At 40.9% G+C, this 16,458-nt stretch overlaps 1 pseudogene; it reads right to left on the reverse strand.

The window, feature by feature from the left end:
• Nucleotides 1-989: 989 nt before the first annotated feature.
• LOC122423893 lies at nt 990-16,217 on the reverse strand (annotated as a pseudogene).
• Nucleotides 16,218-16,458: the final 241 nt, after the last annotated feature.

Raw genomic sequence — 16,458 nt, forward strand, 5'->3', positions numbered from 1 at the left:
AATGGCCATCATCAAAGTCTTCAAACATATATATGTGTTAGTATGCTGTAATGTTCTTTATCTTTCTGGCTTACTTCACTCTGTATAATGGGCTCCAGTTTCTTCCATCTCATTAGAACTGATTCAAATGAATTCTTTTTAATGGCTGAGTAATATTCCATGGTGTATATGTACCACAGCTTCCTTATCCAGAACAGACTTTTGGACTCTGTGGGAGAAGATGAGGGTGGGATGTTTCGAGAGAACAGCATCGAAACATGTGTATTATCTGTAGTGAAACAGATCACCAGCCCAGGTTGGATGCATGAGACAAGTGCTCGGGCCTGGTGCATTGGGAAGACCCAGAAGGATTGGGTAGAGAGGGAGGTGGGAGGGAGGATCGGGATGGGGAATACATGTAAATCCATGGCTGATTCATGTCAATGTATGACAAAAACCACTACAATATTGTAAAGTAATTAGCCTCCAACTAATAAAAATAAATGAAAAAAAAAGTCTTCAAACAATAAATTCTGGAGAGAGTGTGGAGAAAAGGGAAACTCTTGCTAATTTCTACTTCCATTCTTACACACTGATAAATAAAATAAAGATGTTTCTGATAATGTTTCTAAGTAAAGACACTGTTTAGCTCTTGTTTTCAATCTTTCTCTCATTTGTTGTTATTGTTCAGTCCCTCAGTTGTGTCAGACTCTTTGCGACCCCAAGGACTGCAGCAAGCCAGGCTTCCCTGTCCTTCACCATCTCTCAGAGCTTGCTCAAAATCATGCCCATTGAGTTGGTGATGTCATCAACCATCTCTTCCTCTGTCATCCCCTTCTCCTTCTGCTTTCAATCTTTCCCAGCAACAGGTCTTTTCTAATGAGTTGGCTCTTCATATCAGGTGTCTGAAGTATTGGAGCTTCAGCTTCGGCATCAGTCCTTCCAATGAATATTCAGGATTGATTTCCTTTAGAATTGACTGGTTTGATCTCCTTATGGTCCAAGGGACTCTCAAGAGTGTCCTCCAGCAGCACAGTTCGAAAGCATCAATTCTTCCGTTCTTGAAATTCAGTGTTACTTTGCTTGAAATTCAGTGTTCTCAATTTTTTTTCAGATTTCTAGGATTATAATCCTGATTGTCAGTTGAAGGTCTGTTGTAGTTATCGTTTTTTAGTGAACCCCTTTTGTCACAGAAAGCAAAAGAGACAATGTGTGTTGAGCTTTACCCAACTGTCTTCTTGAGCCATTCTGTGTGTGCTTGCACATGTCTGTCACTTGAGGGCTCAACTTGGGGCTTCTTTCTTCTTCCATTGCTTCTCAATCTGGAGAAAGCACTATGATTCATGGCAGGGAATTTGACTTATGTTTTCTACTCTATTGAAGTAAGAAGACCCATCAGTATTGCAGAGTGTGATGCTTAAGTTTGTGTCAACTTGGCTCAGCCAAATATATTTAAATCAAATGGATTTGGTCAAGCATTGTTTCGGATAGTTTTGTAAGGACTTTTTTAGATGAGATTTAAATCAGTGGAGATTGAGTAAAGAAGATTGCCCTCCGTAATGTGGATGGGTCTCATCCAATCAGTTGAAGGCTTTAATAAAACAAAGACCGACTACTTCCAAGCAAGAGGAAATTCTGGCAGCAGATGGTCTTTGAACTTGAACTGAAATATCAACTCTTATTTCACTTTGGCAGTCTTTGGACTTGAACTGCAACTCTGACCCTTCCCTGAGTCTCCAGTCTGTTGACCTTCCCTGCTGATCTTAGATTTACCAGCCTCCATAATCACATGAACCATTCTTCAAAGTAAATCTCATACACATCCTATCAGTTTTGTTTGGAGAAATTATTTCTCTACCAATTGTTTGGGGAATTATTTCCCTACCAAGAAAACTTTTACTAAAGGGGATAGGAGACAGGAAGAATGCAACATGTATTCTCTGTCTATTTCCTTTGGCTCTTTGGCTGGATGATTAGAAAGCATAGGTGTTTAATAGAGGCTCGCTGGAAACATTGGAAAGAATGAGCAGTCTGCTTAGCTCTTTCTAAAGACGTAACATTAAACAACTTAGCTTTCTGAAATTTATCTATTTATATGCTTATTTGTAAGATTTATTCATATTCATTATGCATTTAACTGTATAAAATTTCAAACTACAAAAACCAAAATCTGCATCAGTAGAAGTGCTGCTAAATAAAAAGTGATATTTCATAGCGTGAAAAAAATATGCAGCATTAAAGTTAAACTGTAATGCTGTCATGGAAAGAGCTATAAGACACTGAGGAACTTACTTGGTCATATGATTGTTCTATCTTTTTGCAGAAACTCCATACTGTTTTCCACAGTGGCTGTACCAATTTACATTTTTATGAACAGTGCACAAGGGTTCCCATTTCTACACATTCTTGCCAACACTTGTCTCTTGTCTTTTTGATAATGGCCATTCTAACAGCTATGAGACAGCATTTCATGGTGCTTTTGAAATTTTCCTCTGATAATTAGTGATGTAGAATGTCTTTTCATGTGTCTGTTGGCCATCTGTATATCTTCTTTAGAAAAATGTCTATTTAGCTCCTCTGCTCATGTTTTAATTAAAGTGTCTGTTTCTGTATCTGCAGAATTTTTTAACAGAAAACATGTGGTTATTGATAAAAGTCAATTAATTAAACACATTTTAATCTTACTTAGATTTGTCTTAGTCCTTACTCGGGTATTTGCTTTTTCTCATATGTGGTCACACATCATATGATTCTATGTGTATGAAATATCCAGAATAGGCAAAGCAGTGGACACAGAACAGATGGCGATTTGACAGGGGCTGGATATCCTGGTGGAGAATGGGAAGTAACTTCTTAATGGGTATGAGGTTTCTTCTTGAGGTGATTAAAACCTTTTGGAAATAGAGACAGTGGTTGTATAACATTGTGAATATACTTCATACCACTAAATTGTTCGGTTTAAAAGAGCTAATTTTACATTACAGTAACTCCCCTGCAAACGAACTATTAAGTTGTGAACTTTCAAAGATGTCAACACGCACTGAAGACCTGATAGAACTAGAGGCCCGGAGTAAGGATGAAGAGAGACAACAAGAAGTAACTTAAGAAATGAAGAGATTCATGACCCAGAAAATGGCAAGAGGTTTTTTCTTTATTTGAGGAGACACTGTTAGATTTTAATAATATGGACCCAAATGTAGAATGGGACATGAAGGTTGTAGCAGCCATTCAGAATGAAATCAAGCACTACCAGATCATCTATGATAAGAAAAGAAGGATTATTACCCAGACACCACTGAACTGTGTGTTTTCTGTTTGTTTGTTTGTTTTAAGAGGGAAGAGAGAATTGTATCCAGCAAGGAACCAGAACTTGTGCCATGAATGTCAGATGATAGTGAAGCTGCAGTTTGCCCTCCAGCTCCTATTGCTGATGATCCTTCAGCTTTACCATCCCCCACCTCCTCTCCCCCCTCCAGTCAGTAACTCTTCCTGCCTGTTTTCGCTCGATGCCAGCCCCTCTATACACAGGTGTAGTCCTGGCTACAGGGTGGGTCTTAGCTTTTGATCTCCCTTTCACTGCTGTAAACATTCTGCCATCTTTGAAGGTTTAGAAGTATTTGCTTTTCTGCGGTCTTACCCGTGTTTTTGGTTTCTCTTTTCATCTAGGTCCTTTATCTGTCTTTTCTGGATGTCTGTTTTATCTTCTAAGTCACGAATTCTCTGATGGGCCTGCTGTAAGAGCTCCATCCTCTCCTGGAGAATCTGACAATCGTACTCTCTGCTCTTCCTCAGCATCTGCCGCCGTAACTTTTCCACTGCTGTCCTCAGCTCCTCCTGCTGCTTTTCACTTAATAATTCACCAAATTTAATAACAGTTTCTTGCTGCAGAGCATTGTACAAAGTTGCTTCTAGTTCCTGGATTCTCATATATGCTTGGTCGAGGGCTTGTTTCCTGTAGTCTAGCTCTTCCTCCAGATAGCCTTTGATTTTGCAGAATTGTTCCATGTCACTTTCCAATTCCTTCATTTTCTGGTGCAGGGAAGCCTCTGCTCCTTCAATTTGCTGGATCCACTTTTCTGCCAGGGACAGCACAGTGCTGGCCTGAATTATAGCCACTTGCTCTTCATTTCTTAAATTCCCATTATCACCTAAGATATCAAGCTGCTTTATGAGATCAGGTATATTCACATCCTTGACACCTTCTTTCATACAGTAGATCTGGAGAGCACTCACACCATCTGAGAATGGATGAATTTGCAGATTAAACGGAGGGGATCATCTCTCTCTTTCTTTTAGTTCTAGGTTTGGAAACTCCAGCAGCTCATTATGGTCTCTGGCATCCTGTAGGTCCTGTTGGAGCCGGTGATTTTCTGCCTCTTGTTTTTCTATCTTTTCTAAAAGGTCCTGGTTTCTCTTAATGAAAAGTTGTTTATCTTCTACCCAGTGTGAATCCTGCCCTTTCTGAGCCAGAGTTGCTTCCAGATCTTTTATTTTGGCTTTATACCTTAGCACCTGGCCTGGAGTTGTTCTTGAGCCTTGGCTTCTCTTTCAGCATCAATGATGCCTCCAGTCTGCTCCTGCAGGAGGGCATATGCTCTTTGGAGAGCCTGGTATTCTTTTGTTAATTGTTGGAATCTTAAGTTCTGATTCTTCAGCTGCCAAACTCTCATCCAAGTCATGTTGCTCAGCGCCTCGTCCACCTGCTTCTTGGCGGTTTTCAGGTCCGCAATCTCCTGTAAGAGCTTAAGGCGCTCGGCATTGAACAGTTTCACGGGCCTCGATGGTGAGCGCTGTCCTTACTTTGTCGCTGCTGCCGTCCCGGAGCGCGCACAGCGCCGACTTGAGCCTCTGGGTCTCGCCGTCCCGCACCTTCACTGTCCGGGCCATCTCCTGCTCGTGCTGCTTGATGAGGTTCTCCCGCACGGCCTGCAGCTCCTTCATCTGCTCCTCGTGGAGCTTGGCTTTGAGCTCCGTCACCAGGACCGTGTGCTTGCGCCGCTCCAGCTCGCGGATCCTCTTGGCTTCTCGAGTCGTCTCTCGTTCGAGTTTAGATACCCTGGACTTCTACCTTGGAGCTCTATCTGGATGTCTGTGCGCTTCGTCCTGAGGTCTTCGTTGGCAGCTTGAAGGGTGACAATGAGCGCTTCGGGCTTCCCGCCCTATTTCGCTGTTTCTTGGACATTATTACTTTCTGAATGGAGTCTGTTGGTGTTGAATTCCTCTCAAGCAGGGGCTGCCATGTTCCTGCGGCTCCTCCTGGGTGCAACAGCTCAGCAGCTACTGCGTGTTGCCCCTCGGGAGGGTCTCCTCAGCCACTGCCCTGGAAGGCCATGCTGAGAGCCGGAGAAGCTGTTGAAAGGAAGGAGAGATGCAAACTGAATCCATTTTCCTTGTGATGGAGTCGGATGCAGCCTCCGAACCCAACATCAGCAGCGGCTGCCGGGATTTCTTCCCCTCCTTCTCTGGTTGGCGACGGTGCTAATAGGAACCACCCTTTCAGCCCTCGCTGGAGTATCAGCAGTCGAAGCGGCAGAAGCAGCAGCATCACCACTTGGCCTCCTCCCTCTCGGAGGATGGGGTGAGCTCTGCAAGGAGATTTCATAGACTTAATTGCTGGACCAGACTCCAGCTGTGAGACCTTGACTTCACATTTTTAAAATAACTAAATGGAACTTTTAGAAATGAACAATCTATTAACTTTTTAATAAATCAAATAAATAGCTGATTAAACTGAAGGGGTAATTAAAGTACTGTAAATCAAAGCTGAGGATAATAAAGAGATTTAAAAAACGTCAGACACTTGAAAGACTTGGAAGATAGAATGAGAAGATGCCAGAAAACATTTAATAAGAATTACTAAGAAATAAGTGAAATAAAAGGAGAGGCAATGTTTGAGGTTGTTGTTGTTTAGCTGTTAAGTCATGTTCAACTCTTTTAAGACCGCATGGACTGTGGGCTACAGATCCTCTGTCCATGGGATTTCCCAGGCAAGCATACTAGAGTAGGTTGTAATTTCCTTCTCCAGGAGATCTTCCTGACCCAGGGATCCAGTTTGCCTCTCCTGCATTGGTAGGCAGATTCTTTACTGTTGAGCTACCAGGGAAGCCCAGTAGTTGAGGTGTCAATGGCAAATAATTTTCCAGAATTCTCATTATTGGCTAATGAAAATATAAATTGCTACAACTTCTTTTAAGAAAAATTTGTCGATATCTAATAAAGTTTAAAAATGTGCATATTCTATAAACTTGTAGTTTTCTACTGGAAAGAAATTCTCAGAATAAGCACCTGTGCAGTAATGTACTTTGCAGCTTTGTTTGTGACAGAGCAATGATAGAACCTCATTGGCTGAGTCTTCCACAGGGGAAATCTCCTGATATACTCTGCTCTCACACATTAGGAAATCTGCATTTCATCATGGGGGACAGAGTGCAACTCAAAAATTAAACATTATGCTAATTAATATAACTGAGAGAAAAACCTCATTAATAGAGTTAAGAATAAAGTATATGAATAATACATAAGTCCATCAAAGAATTTATTAATTTTATAAAGACCTGCTGAAACGTGCTCAGAATAAAGCTATTAATAATAAGTACTATTCAGAAGTGTGTACCATTCTGATCCTGGTTCAAAATGAGTTACATAGTTACATTATGCACAATTCTGATGGGTTTGATTATTTGAGTAGTTCACAAACTATAAATGGTAGACTAGAAGTAAGGGATGAACATATTCCTAGGGTGGAATATAAGACTACACAGCAGGAATGACAGCTGGGGAAAAAAGAGAACAATGTAAAGTTGAGGTATCTAACAAAAAGCTTTGCTGGGGTCCGGCCCCAGCAGGATCCAGGGGAACCCTCAGGATGAACGGCGTCGGCGAATGAGAGAGAGAGAGAGAAAGAAAAAGAGAGAGAGAGAAACCAGACCAGGAAGGTGCGGCAGAGTCTGGCAGTTGCTTTATTTTTCACTGTAGCCTTTATACCCTAAGTTGGTACATTTCTAAGGGGGAGATAAGCACACAGACTTAGTTTAACATTACATCAGCTTGTCCTTCACTAAACCAGGTGTGCTCTGTATATTTTTTGTTTATGAGAGTCTTTTCCCATAGATTTTTTTGTACATTATCTTCTGGCCTTGAGGTTAGCAGAAAACAGAAAAGTGGCAGTCTCATGGTACACCAAGTTGTAACATAATAGAAATACAATCCTGTTAACATAAAAGACAGTCTTTTTGCAGAAATTCTCAGCTAAATTTATCTAAAAAGTTTAACACACAAAGACTCTGTGGCTCTGGAGAGGCAGCCCCTGTTTAGCACTCCTGGTTAAAATTAACAATTATCTTATTATTTTTACACTAGGGCTAAACTCTTATTTTACTAGATCTTTAACTATATTAACAATAGTTTCCACTGCACAACCTCAGCACATTAACATCAATCAAACGTTGATCTAATAACCACTTTTAAAACAATATTTTTTGTATTCTCTAATAGGGCTTCCTCACCCCCAAAAGGGCTCTGTGCCTATTAGGGCCTTTTTAATGGTTAATCTCTATGTATAATATCTTTTGGCTTTCAGGCCTGTTGACAATTTATGGCTTGCACCTGGTGCAACTTCAAGCAACTTCAGTAGCCGACCCTGTCTTTTTTGTGGTTAATCTATTTTCTTTCTATTAGGTGTCATCTCCATGGGAACTAGATAGGATTACATTTTTTACAGAACAGAAATGCAAAGGATTGCAAAAACAGCAGATATGGCACAAAACAGGCTCTTAGTCCAAAAGTTAATTACCTGCAAGAAGTCGCCAGCTAATCTCTATCTAAACTATTTTCTATTAGGCGTATATGTGGCTATAATATTTGTGGGGCTTTTCTCACCCCATAGAGGGACCTATGCTTAATAGTTTCTTTTGTTAGCGTACTGTGCTTAGGATGTTTAGAACAATCATGAGCATTTTGTGCAATGAGAGCACATATTTATCAAACAAGCCAGAATGCCAGCAAAAGGGTTTGAATTGGAACAGTTCCTTCATCCCTGGCCTCTTCATAGGGTACCAGCGTCCAGGAGATTTATTAATTAGTGTTTAAGTTGGTCTTTATTCAGTGAAAGAGGAGCAGGAGAGCTCTCAGCAGGCAACACAAGAATCTGCAGCAGGGCAAATAAGAACAACAGCAGGAAAGGTGGGAGGATATAGGGTGGGTTAGAGGCCGAGGCCAACCTGGAGGGTCCCTTATCCTAGACGGCCTTGCCTGTCAGGTATTTTCCTCGTGACCTCATCATGGATGGGGTCCCGGACGGCCTTGCCTGCCCGGTATTTTCTTCATGACCTCGTCACGGGCGGGAGCCCCCCGTAACGGCTCCCGACAAAGCTTGTTATTTTGAATCCCTTCCTTTGGAGGTGTATCGTATTCAGTTCAGTTCAGTCCCTCAGTCATGTCCAACTCTTTGTGACCCCATGAATCGCAGCACACCAGGCCTCCCTGTCCATCACCAACTGCCAGAGTCTACCTAAACCCATGTCCACTGAGTTGGTGATGCCATCTAACCATCTCATCCAATGTTGTCCCCTTCTCCTCCTGCCCTCAATCTTTCCCAGCATCAGGGTCTTTTCAAATGAGTCAGCTCTTTGAATTAGGTGGCTAAAGTATTGGAGTTTCAGCTTCAACATCAGTCCTTCCAATGAACACCCAGAACTGACCTCCTTTAGGATGGACTGGTTGGATCCCCTTGCTGTCCAAGGGATTCTCAAGAGTCTTCTCCAACACCACAGTTCAAAAGCATCAGTTCTTCGGCACTCAGCTTTCTTTATTGTCCAACTCTCAAATCCATACATGACTACTGGAAAAACCATAGCCTTGACTAGACGGACCTTTGTTGGCAAAGTAATGTCTCTGCTTTTCAATATGCTATCTAGGTTGGTTATAACTTTCCTTCCAAGAAGTAAGCCTCTTTTAATTTCATGGCTGCAATCACCATCAGCAGTGAATTTGGAGCCCAGAAAAATGGCCACTGTTTCCACTGTTTCCCCATCTGTTTGCCACGAAGTGATGGGACTGGATGCCATGATCTTAGTTTTCTGAATGCTGAGCTTTAAGCCAACTTTGTCACTCTCCTCTTTCACTTTCATCAAGAAGCTCTTTTGTTCTTCTCCACTTTCTGCCATAAGAGTGGTGTCATCTGTATGTCTGAGGTGACTGATATTTCTCCTGGCAATCTTGATTCCAGCTTGTGCTTCAACCAGCCCAGTGTTTCTCAAGATGCACTCTGCATAGAAGTTAAATAAGCAGGGTGACATTATACAGCCTTGACATACTCCTTTTCCTATTTGGAACCAGTCTGTTGTTCCATGTCCAGTTCTAACTGTTGCTTCCTGACCTGCATACAGGTTTCTCAAGAGGCAGGTCAGGTGGTCTGGTATTCCCATCTCTTTCAGAATTTTCCACAGTTTATTGTGACCCACACAGTCGAAGGCTTTGGCATAGTCAATAAAGCAGAAATAGATGTTTTTCTGGAACTCTCTTGCTTTTTCAATGATCCAGTGGATGTTGGCAATTTGATCTCTGGTTCCTCTGCCTTTTCTAAAACCAGCTTGAGCATCTGGAAGTTCCCAGTTCACATATTGCTAAAGCCTGGCTTGGAGAATTTTGAGCATTACTTTACTCACGTGTGAGATGAGTGCAATTGTGCGGTAGTTTGAGCATTCTTTGGCATTGCCTTTCTTAGGGATTGGAATGAAAACGGACCTTTTCCAGTCCTGTGGCCACTGCTGAGTTTTCCAAATTTGCTGGCATATTGAGTGCAGCACTTTCACACCGTCATCTTTCAGGATTTGAAATAGCTCAACTGGAATTCCATCACCTCCACTAGCTTTGTTCGTAGTGATGGTTCCTAAGGCCCACTTGACTTCACATTCCAGGATGTCTGACTCTAGGTGAGTGTGAGTGATCACACCATTATCTGGTGTGATTATCTGGGCCATGAAGATCTTTTTTGTACAGTTCTTCTGTGTATTCTTGCCACCTCTTCTTAATATCTTCTGCTTCTGTTAGGTCCATACCATTTCTGTCCTCTATTGACCCCTTCTTTGCATGAAATATTCCCTTGGTATCTCTAATTTTCTTGAAGAGATCTCTAGTCTTTCCCACTCTATTGTTTGGATTGTTCTATTTCTTTGCATTGATCACTGAGGAAGGCTTTCTTATCTCTCCTGGCTATTCTTTGGAACTCTGCATTCAAATGGGTATATCTTTCCTTTTCTCCTTTGCTTTTTGCTTCTCTTCTTTTCACAGCTTTGTATGGCCTCCTCAGACAGCCATTTTGCTTTTTTGCATTTCTTTTTCTTGGGGATGGTCTTGATTCCTGCCTCCTATACAATGTCATGAACCTCCGTCCATAGTTCATCAGGCACTCTCTCTAACCACAATTTCTCTGTACTGATTACAATTTTCAACTATCTTGGTACTCCTTTTTACAAAATACATCTAAAGAGTTGTCTATAATCCCCTATTCACTTACTCCTCCTAGTCTCTTCCTTGAACCCACATGAATGTCTGGTTTTGTTTGTTTGTGTATGATGTTCTTCTTTTTCTCTACCACTTCACCAAAACTGCTCCTGTCAGGGTCACGGGTGACCTCCCCTACCTTCTGACCCACTCTCTGGCCAGATGTACCCCTTGGCAGGATGGAATCAACCTCATACTTTAGAGGAGGCATGATCAGATCCTGAGCTCTGATAAGAAAATGCTGCAGCTGGTGAAGTCCTCAGAGTGCCTTGCAAACGTGTGAGAACCTTGTGCTCTGCCCTGAACTACAGAGCAGCCCCACCCTTCCCCACCACCACCGATACCCCTGCTGAGGTTGACCTGTTATATTTTCTGGGTTGTATTTTCAGGAAGTTCCGTGAAATCTCCTTTCATCACGGAAATAAGGCCGACGTGATAAAGACATCGGCCTTTCTACAGGAAGCACTGCAAACCTACTCTACCTCCAAGAAGTAAAGACTTGTTGACATTCCTGTATGCACAGCACCATTAAATTCTTCAAGCTGCATGGTTGATCTGTGTGGTTGATCTTCTGCCAGTTGTAAACCTCACTATCTGTCTCTAAGCCAAATACTCCAATTGGAATTTTGGAAGTGGAAATATCTCCATGGGTTGGCGTGGCTCTGTCTCAGCCCCGAAGGGACAGATGAGACACATTTTAAAAAAGCACACACACCACCAAAGAAGTACTTTTTCTCATGTGTACAAAAGGGAACTCATGGCTAGCAGGGATCTTGTCTCGGCCTCTCAGTGTTCACAGAGATTGGCCTTGGAGATAAATTTGTCCCAGGCATATTTGGCAAGACAACTTCAAACCATGGGCCTCCTGGGGCTTACTTGAGGCAGGCACATCGACAACAGCACCTCAAAATGCCAGAGGGAGGGTTTCAATTAAGACAGGGAGGGCTCCTCAGAAGGTAAGTGGCTTTGCCAAGAGCACCAGCATGTGTGTGTGTGTGTGTGTGTGTGTGTGTGTGTGTGTGTGTGTGTGTGTAGGAGGTGGTAGTGATACATCTTATAGTTAGTTGTTTGGGATAATAGCATAGGAACAAGGTTTCCTGGTGGGAATTCTTGACTCTTTGCTTATTGCTTCTGTGACCCTGGGCAAGCTACTCAACTTCCATGTAGTCCAATTTTTTGTGTGTGCTCAACCGCTAAGTTTTGTCTGACTCTTTAGCAACCCCACGGACTATAGCCCATCTGGTCCTCTGTTTACAGGATTTCCCAGGAAAGAATAGTGGAGTGGGTTGTCATTTCCTTCTCCAGGGGGTCTTCCTGACCCAGAGATAGAACCCTTGTCTCCTGCATTGGCAGGCAGAGTCTTTACCACTGTGCCACCTAGGATGCCCCACTCCAATTTTACCTGTTGTGAAATGAGCAAAAAAAAAAAATGTACCTATCCATCTACAGGCAGTTCTGTTTTATTCTGATGCTTATCCAAAGGGCCTGCAACCAGCTAGAGGCCAGAATTGAAGAAGTAACACCTTTGAGCCCCATGGAAGAACACAGAACCAGACACTTCAAAGTCCCCAAACTCCCCTCCAAACAATAGACTTTCGGGGACAGGCTTCTAATGTGCTTACTTGGACAATATTCAGATCTTTTCAGTGTGTTGATCAAGATTTACAGAACTCTTTTTAGTTAAGAAACAACTTCATGAAACTGCTGACCAGAAGTCCGGTGGAATAATTAATACCTTGGTTCGACCCCTTGGAAGATTCCCTGGAGAAGGGAATGGCAATCCACTTCAGTATTCTTGCCTGGAAAATCCCATTAACAGAGGAGCCTGGCACGCTACAGTCCATCGGATCACAAAGAGTCAGACATGACTGATTGACTGACATTTCATTTTCATTTAAGGCTAAGTGAACTGATGAGGGATATTTTACTGTGGTTGTTTGGAATACTGTTGATAGTTTTTAATGCTTGATTTTTCTGTATCTATAAAGAAGACTCCCCCTCCCCATTTCCTGTGAGTTTTAACAATCTAATAGATTCTTTTTAAATTCCATATATATGTGTTAGTATACTGTACTGGTGTTTATCTTTCTGGCTTACTTCACTCTGTATAATGGGCTCCAGTTTCATCCATCTCATTAGAACTGATTCAAATGTATTATTTTTAATGACTGAGTAATATTCCATTGTGTATATGTACCATAGCTTTCTTATCCATTCGTCTGCTGATGGGTAACATTTTAAAATGATTTTCAAATTTTTACTGTCTGCCCTTGTCCACACCAACCTCAGAAATGTTTTGTCTTTACTTCTCATGGAAATACAGTCATCACAAAGTTTCAAAGAAAAGAAAACCCAGGAGCAATACCACATTCTTAGAGAATTCATCTTTTTTTTAAAAAACTCGTCTTTGAGAAGAACAAAGCAAGAAGCATCATCTCCATCCTCTGAAATAGTACTCATGAATGAAGAGCCATGTGAATTCTCTTTCAGTCTGTAGAAGCTGTGGATGACTTGGAAACAAATTGTCCTGAAAAGATACCCAACCCAGATGTCTGCCTTGGCTATGGGATAACAAATCATGAAAGGTGACCAGTGTCCACAATGACAAGTGCTGCTTCTGTTTCTGATTGCCCAGAAATGACTGAAACAGTTTTAGCACTGCATGCTGAATTCAGCATTTTTAAGAGGTTTTAAGAGGTAGCTAAAAATAGCTAAGTGCAAAGCCTAAAATGAGGCTGACCAGTGTCCACAACGACAAGTGCTGCTTCTGTTTCTGATTGTCCAGAAATGACTAATACAATTTTAGCATTGCATGCTGAAATCAGCATTTTTAAGAGGTTTTAAGAGGTAGCTAAAAACAGCTAAGTGCAAAGCCTAAAATGAAGCTGAAAACATTCTCTGAAGCCACAAGGTATTTCCTTTGTATCTTTGTAAGATATATGTCAAAATGATCTGACTCAGCCCTTGGCAATTACACTGGAGAGTCCTCACAAAACTCCATGGGAAAAAACCCAAGAAACTAGAAATATAGATCAAGAAATCCCACATGTTATGACATGACAAGATGGCAGTTGGCTGTGTGAGAAAATAGAAGTTGTTGAAACCAAACCAAGAAAATGATAAAATGAATTGTTTCTTTTCAATTAACACAGAAGATAAAATGACAAATGGGGTGAGTATAACAGAAACCAGTGTAGGGATGTTGGCAAAAATAACCATGTGGTCATGAGGTTGACAGACTACCAAGCTATCAGGCATGTAAAACTATGTTTCAGTTGTTACAAGGAAAACATCTTAGAAGCTTCATTAGTACTGGATTAAAAAATGAAATCAACTCCAAGTAGAAAGGACATAAGGCAAGATGCACTGTATAATAACAATTTTTTGACTCCTTTGAATTGAATTGATAAAAAATATCAGCTGCTTCTTATATGAAAAAGCATTCATTTTATAGACAAGACTACAAATCCAAGTAAGATGTTCAAATGAAATTATAAGAGAGTATACATCCAGATTCAGAATGGCTACTCATTTAAACAGATATCTCACCTTGCCATGGGGTCTCAGGAGCACAGTGCCATGAGCATGACTAATGGCAAAGTGGCTAATTTCCGAAATAGACTTCCAGGTCACTTAGAGATGCTGGTTCAAAAATCCATTTGTGCCAAATTTGGAAGATGCAAAAAACAATGTTTAAACAATATTTTGGAACTAATACTTTAGATCAAAGTTTTCAAATTACCAGGACAAATCAAGTTTGTTTTTTTCTTTTTCTTGTGGAAGCAGAAAAGACAATGTGACATCCATAGCTGCTTAAGGTGTCATTACTCCTCCTAACCCTACTCAAAATGAACAATAAAATACAGTAGTGGGAAAGAATATGTTGTTTTCCCCAGGGCAAACTCCTATCTCATTAATACATGGAACAACTAATTTTCTGCCCCATTCTCATATTAAAAAACAAAACAAAACAGGAAAAAGCAAAACTAATGATGACGTCAGTTGGAAACCTGTAGACATCTATATTCCTCCAATAACTTTAAAAAGTGTTCTTCCATGGACATTCTTTTTTTTCCCCCCAATTATTTTTATTAGTTGGAGGCTAATTACTTTACAATATTGTAGTGGTTTTTGTCATACATTGACATGAATCAGCCATGGATTTACATGTGTTCCCCATCCTGAACCCCCCTCCCACCTCCCTCCCCATCCTATCCCTCTCGGTCATCCCAGTGCACCAGCCCCGAGCACTTGTCTCACGCATCCAACCTGGATTGGCAATCTGTTTCACCCCAGATAATATACATGTTTTGATGCTGTTCTCTCAGATCATCCCACCTTCACCTTCTCCCATAGAGTCCAAAAGTCTGTTCTATACACCTCTGTCTCTTTTTCTGTCTTGCATATAGAGTTATCGTTACCATCTTTCTAAATTCCATATATATGCATTAGTATACTGTATTGGTGTTTATCTTTCTGGCTTATTTCACTCTGTATAATGGGCTCCAGTTTTATCCATCTCATTAGAACTGATTCAAATGTATTCTTTTTAATGGCTGAGTAATATTCCATTGTGTATAGGTACCACAGCTTTCTTATCCATTCGTCTGCTGATGGGCATCTAGGTTGCTTCCATGTTTCCATGGACATTCTTGAGTTTCTTTGCCTTCAATTTTTAACCTTACTGTAGTGTAAAGGTCACAGTCTTTCTGTGACAAATTTCTTTTACATTTCAAAAATCTGACCTAATACATATTCAAATGTATGTTTTTTTTTTCCTTATTACAGTTCATTCTAAAGAAACCCATCCTGTCAAATCAAAAGAAGTTACTTTCCTTTAAGTAAGATATATGAATTAATGATTAAGACACATGCCTCCTGAAGTACAAGAGAACTGCTAAATATTTCACAAGCCCACATCACGCTATGGAGACTATTGACAAAATTCCATGAACTTGATCTATCTCTTTATTGAAGTCTTCTTATATATTTTTATTGCTGTTGTTGTTAAGTTGCTCAGTAACGTCTGACTCTTTGTGACCCCACAGACTACAGCCCTCCAGGTTTTTCTATCCATGGGATTTCCCAGGCAAGGCTACCAAAGTGGGTTTCTACTTCCTTCTCTGGGGATCTTCTTGACCCAAGCATAGAACCTGCAACTTCTGCATTGGCAGGCAGATTCTTTACTACTGAGCTACGAGGGGAGCCCCGTCTTTTATTATCACTTTGTAATCATTAGGACTCACATGTTATAGACATATTGTTAGATTTATACTTACTTCATTTTCTTTTGAATAATCATAAATAGTATTCCTGCCAGGAATCCTGCACAAGCCTCTACACTGGCCTCATCTACTAGGGGTCAAACATTAGAAGCAAGAAAAATATAGTCTCACAGCCTGTGAAACTGAGTCCTCAAACACAGGTCAAATATGGAATTTTTCATTAAAAAAAATTATGCTACTCTAACATTCAATATTTAAGGGAAAAAAAATAAGTGCACAGGAAAGGAGGATAGTCCAGTGAGAAAGTAAGAAAAGATAGAAAATTTATTTGGTGGTCAATCAGTGTTTTCTAGGGAAAAAGGATTCTTGTCAAAAGACTTACCTTATCCCAGGCTCATTGGAAAGTGTCTCTGTACATATTGGCTGAGAGACTTTTAGTAAGTTAGATGTCCTGTACACAGCCTTTTATATCTTCCAATCAGATAGATTCTTGATGTGGGTATCCAGTTCACCTGGAGCTAGCTTTCTCTTATTGTGAGGACAAAAGCTGCCTTTGAAATGTATGAAATACTGCCCCCAGCTGACAGGAATAGCTAGACCTTGACATTGTTAGGAGATGGCTTGGCAGTTACAGTCAGGCCTGGATATTTTCCTGTTGGAGAGGTGGGAACATCACAGGACACCAATCTCATCAAAGGCACTCTGTTACCATAAGAAAGTGAAAGAAAATCTCCAGAACAGTGACAAAAAA

The sequence above is a fragment of the Cervus canadensis genome, chromosome 21 (genome assembly GCF_019320065.1).
Source record: "Cervus canadensis isolate Bull #8, Minnesota chromosome 21, ASM1932006v1, whole genome shotgun sequence".
Taxonomy (NCBI): domain Eukaryota; kingdom Metazoa; phylum Chordata; class Mammalia; order Artiodactyla; family Cervidae; genus Cervus; species Cervus canadensis.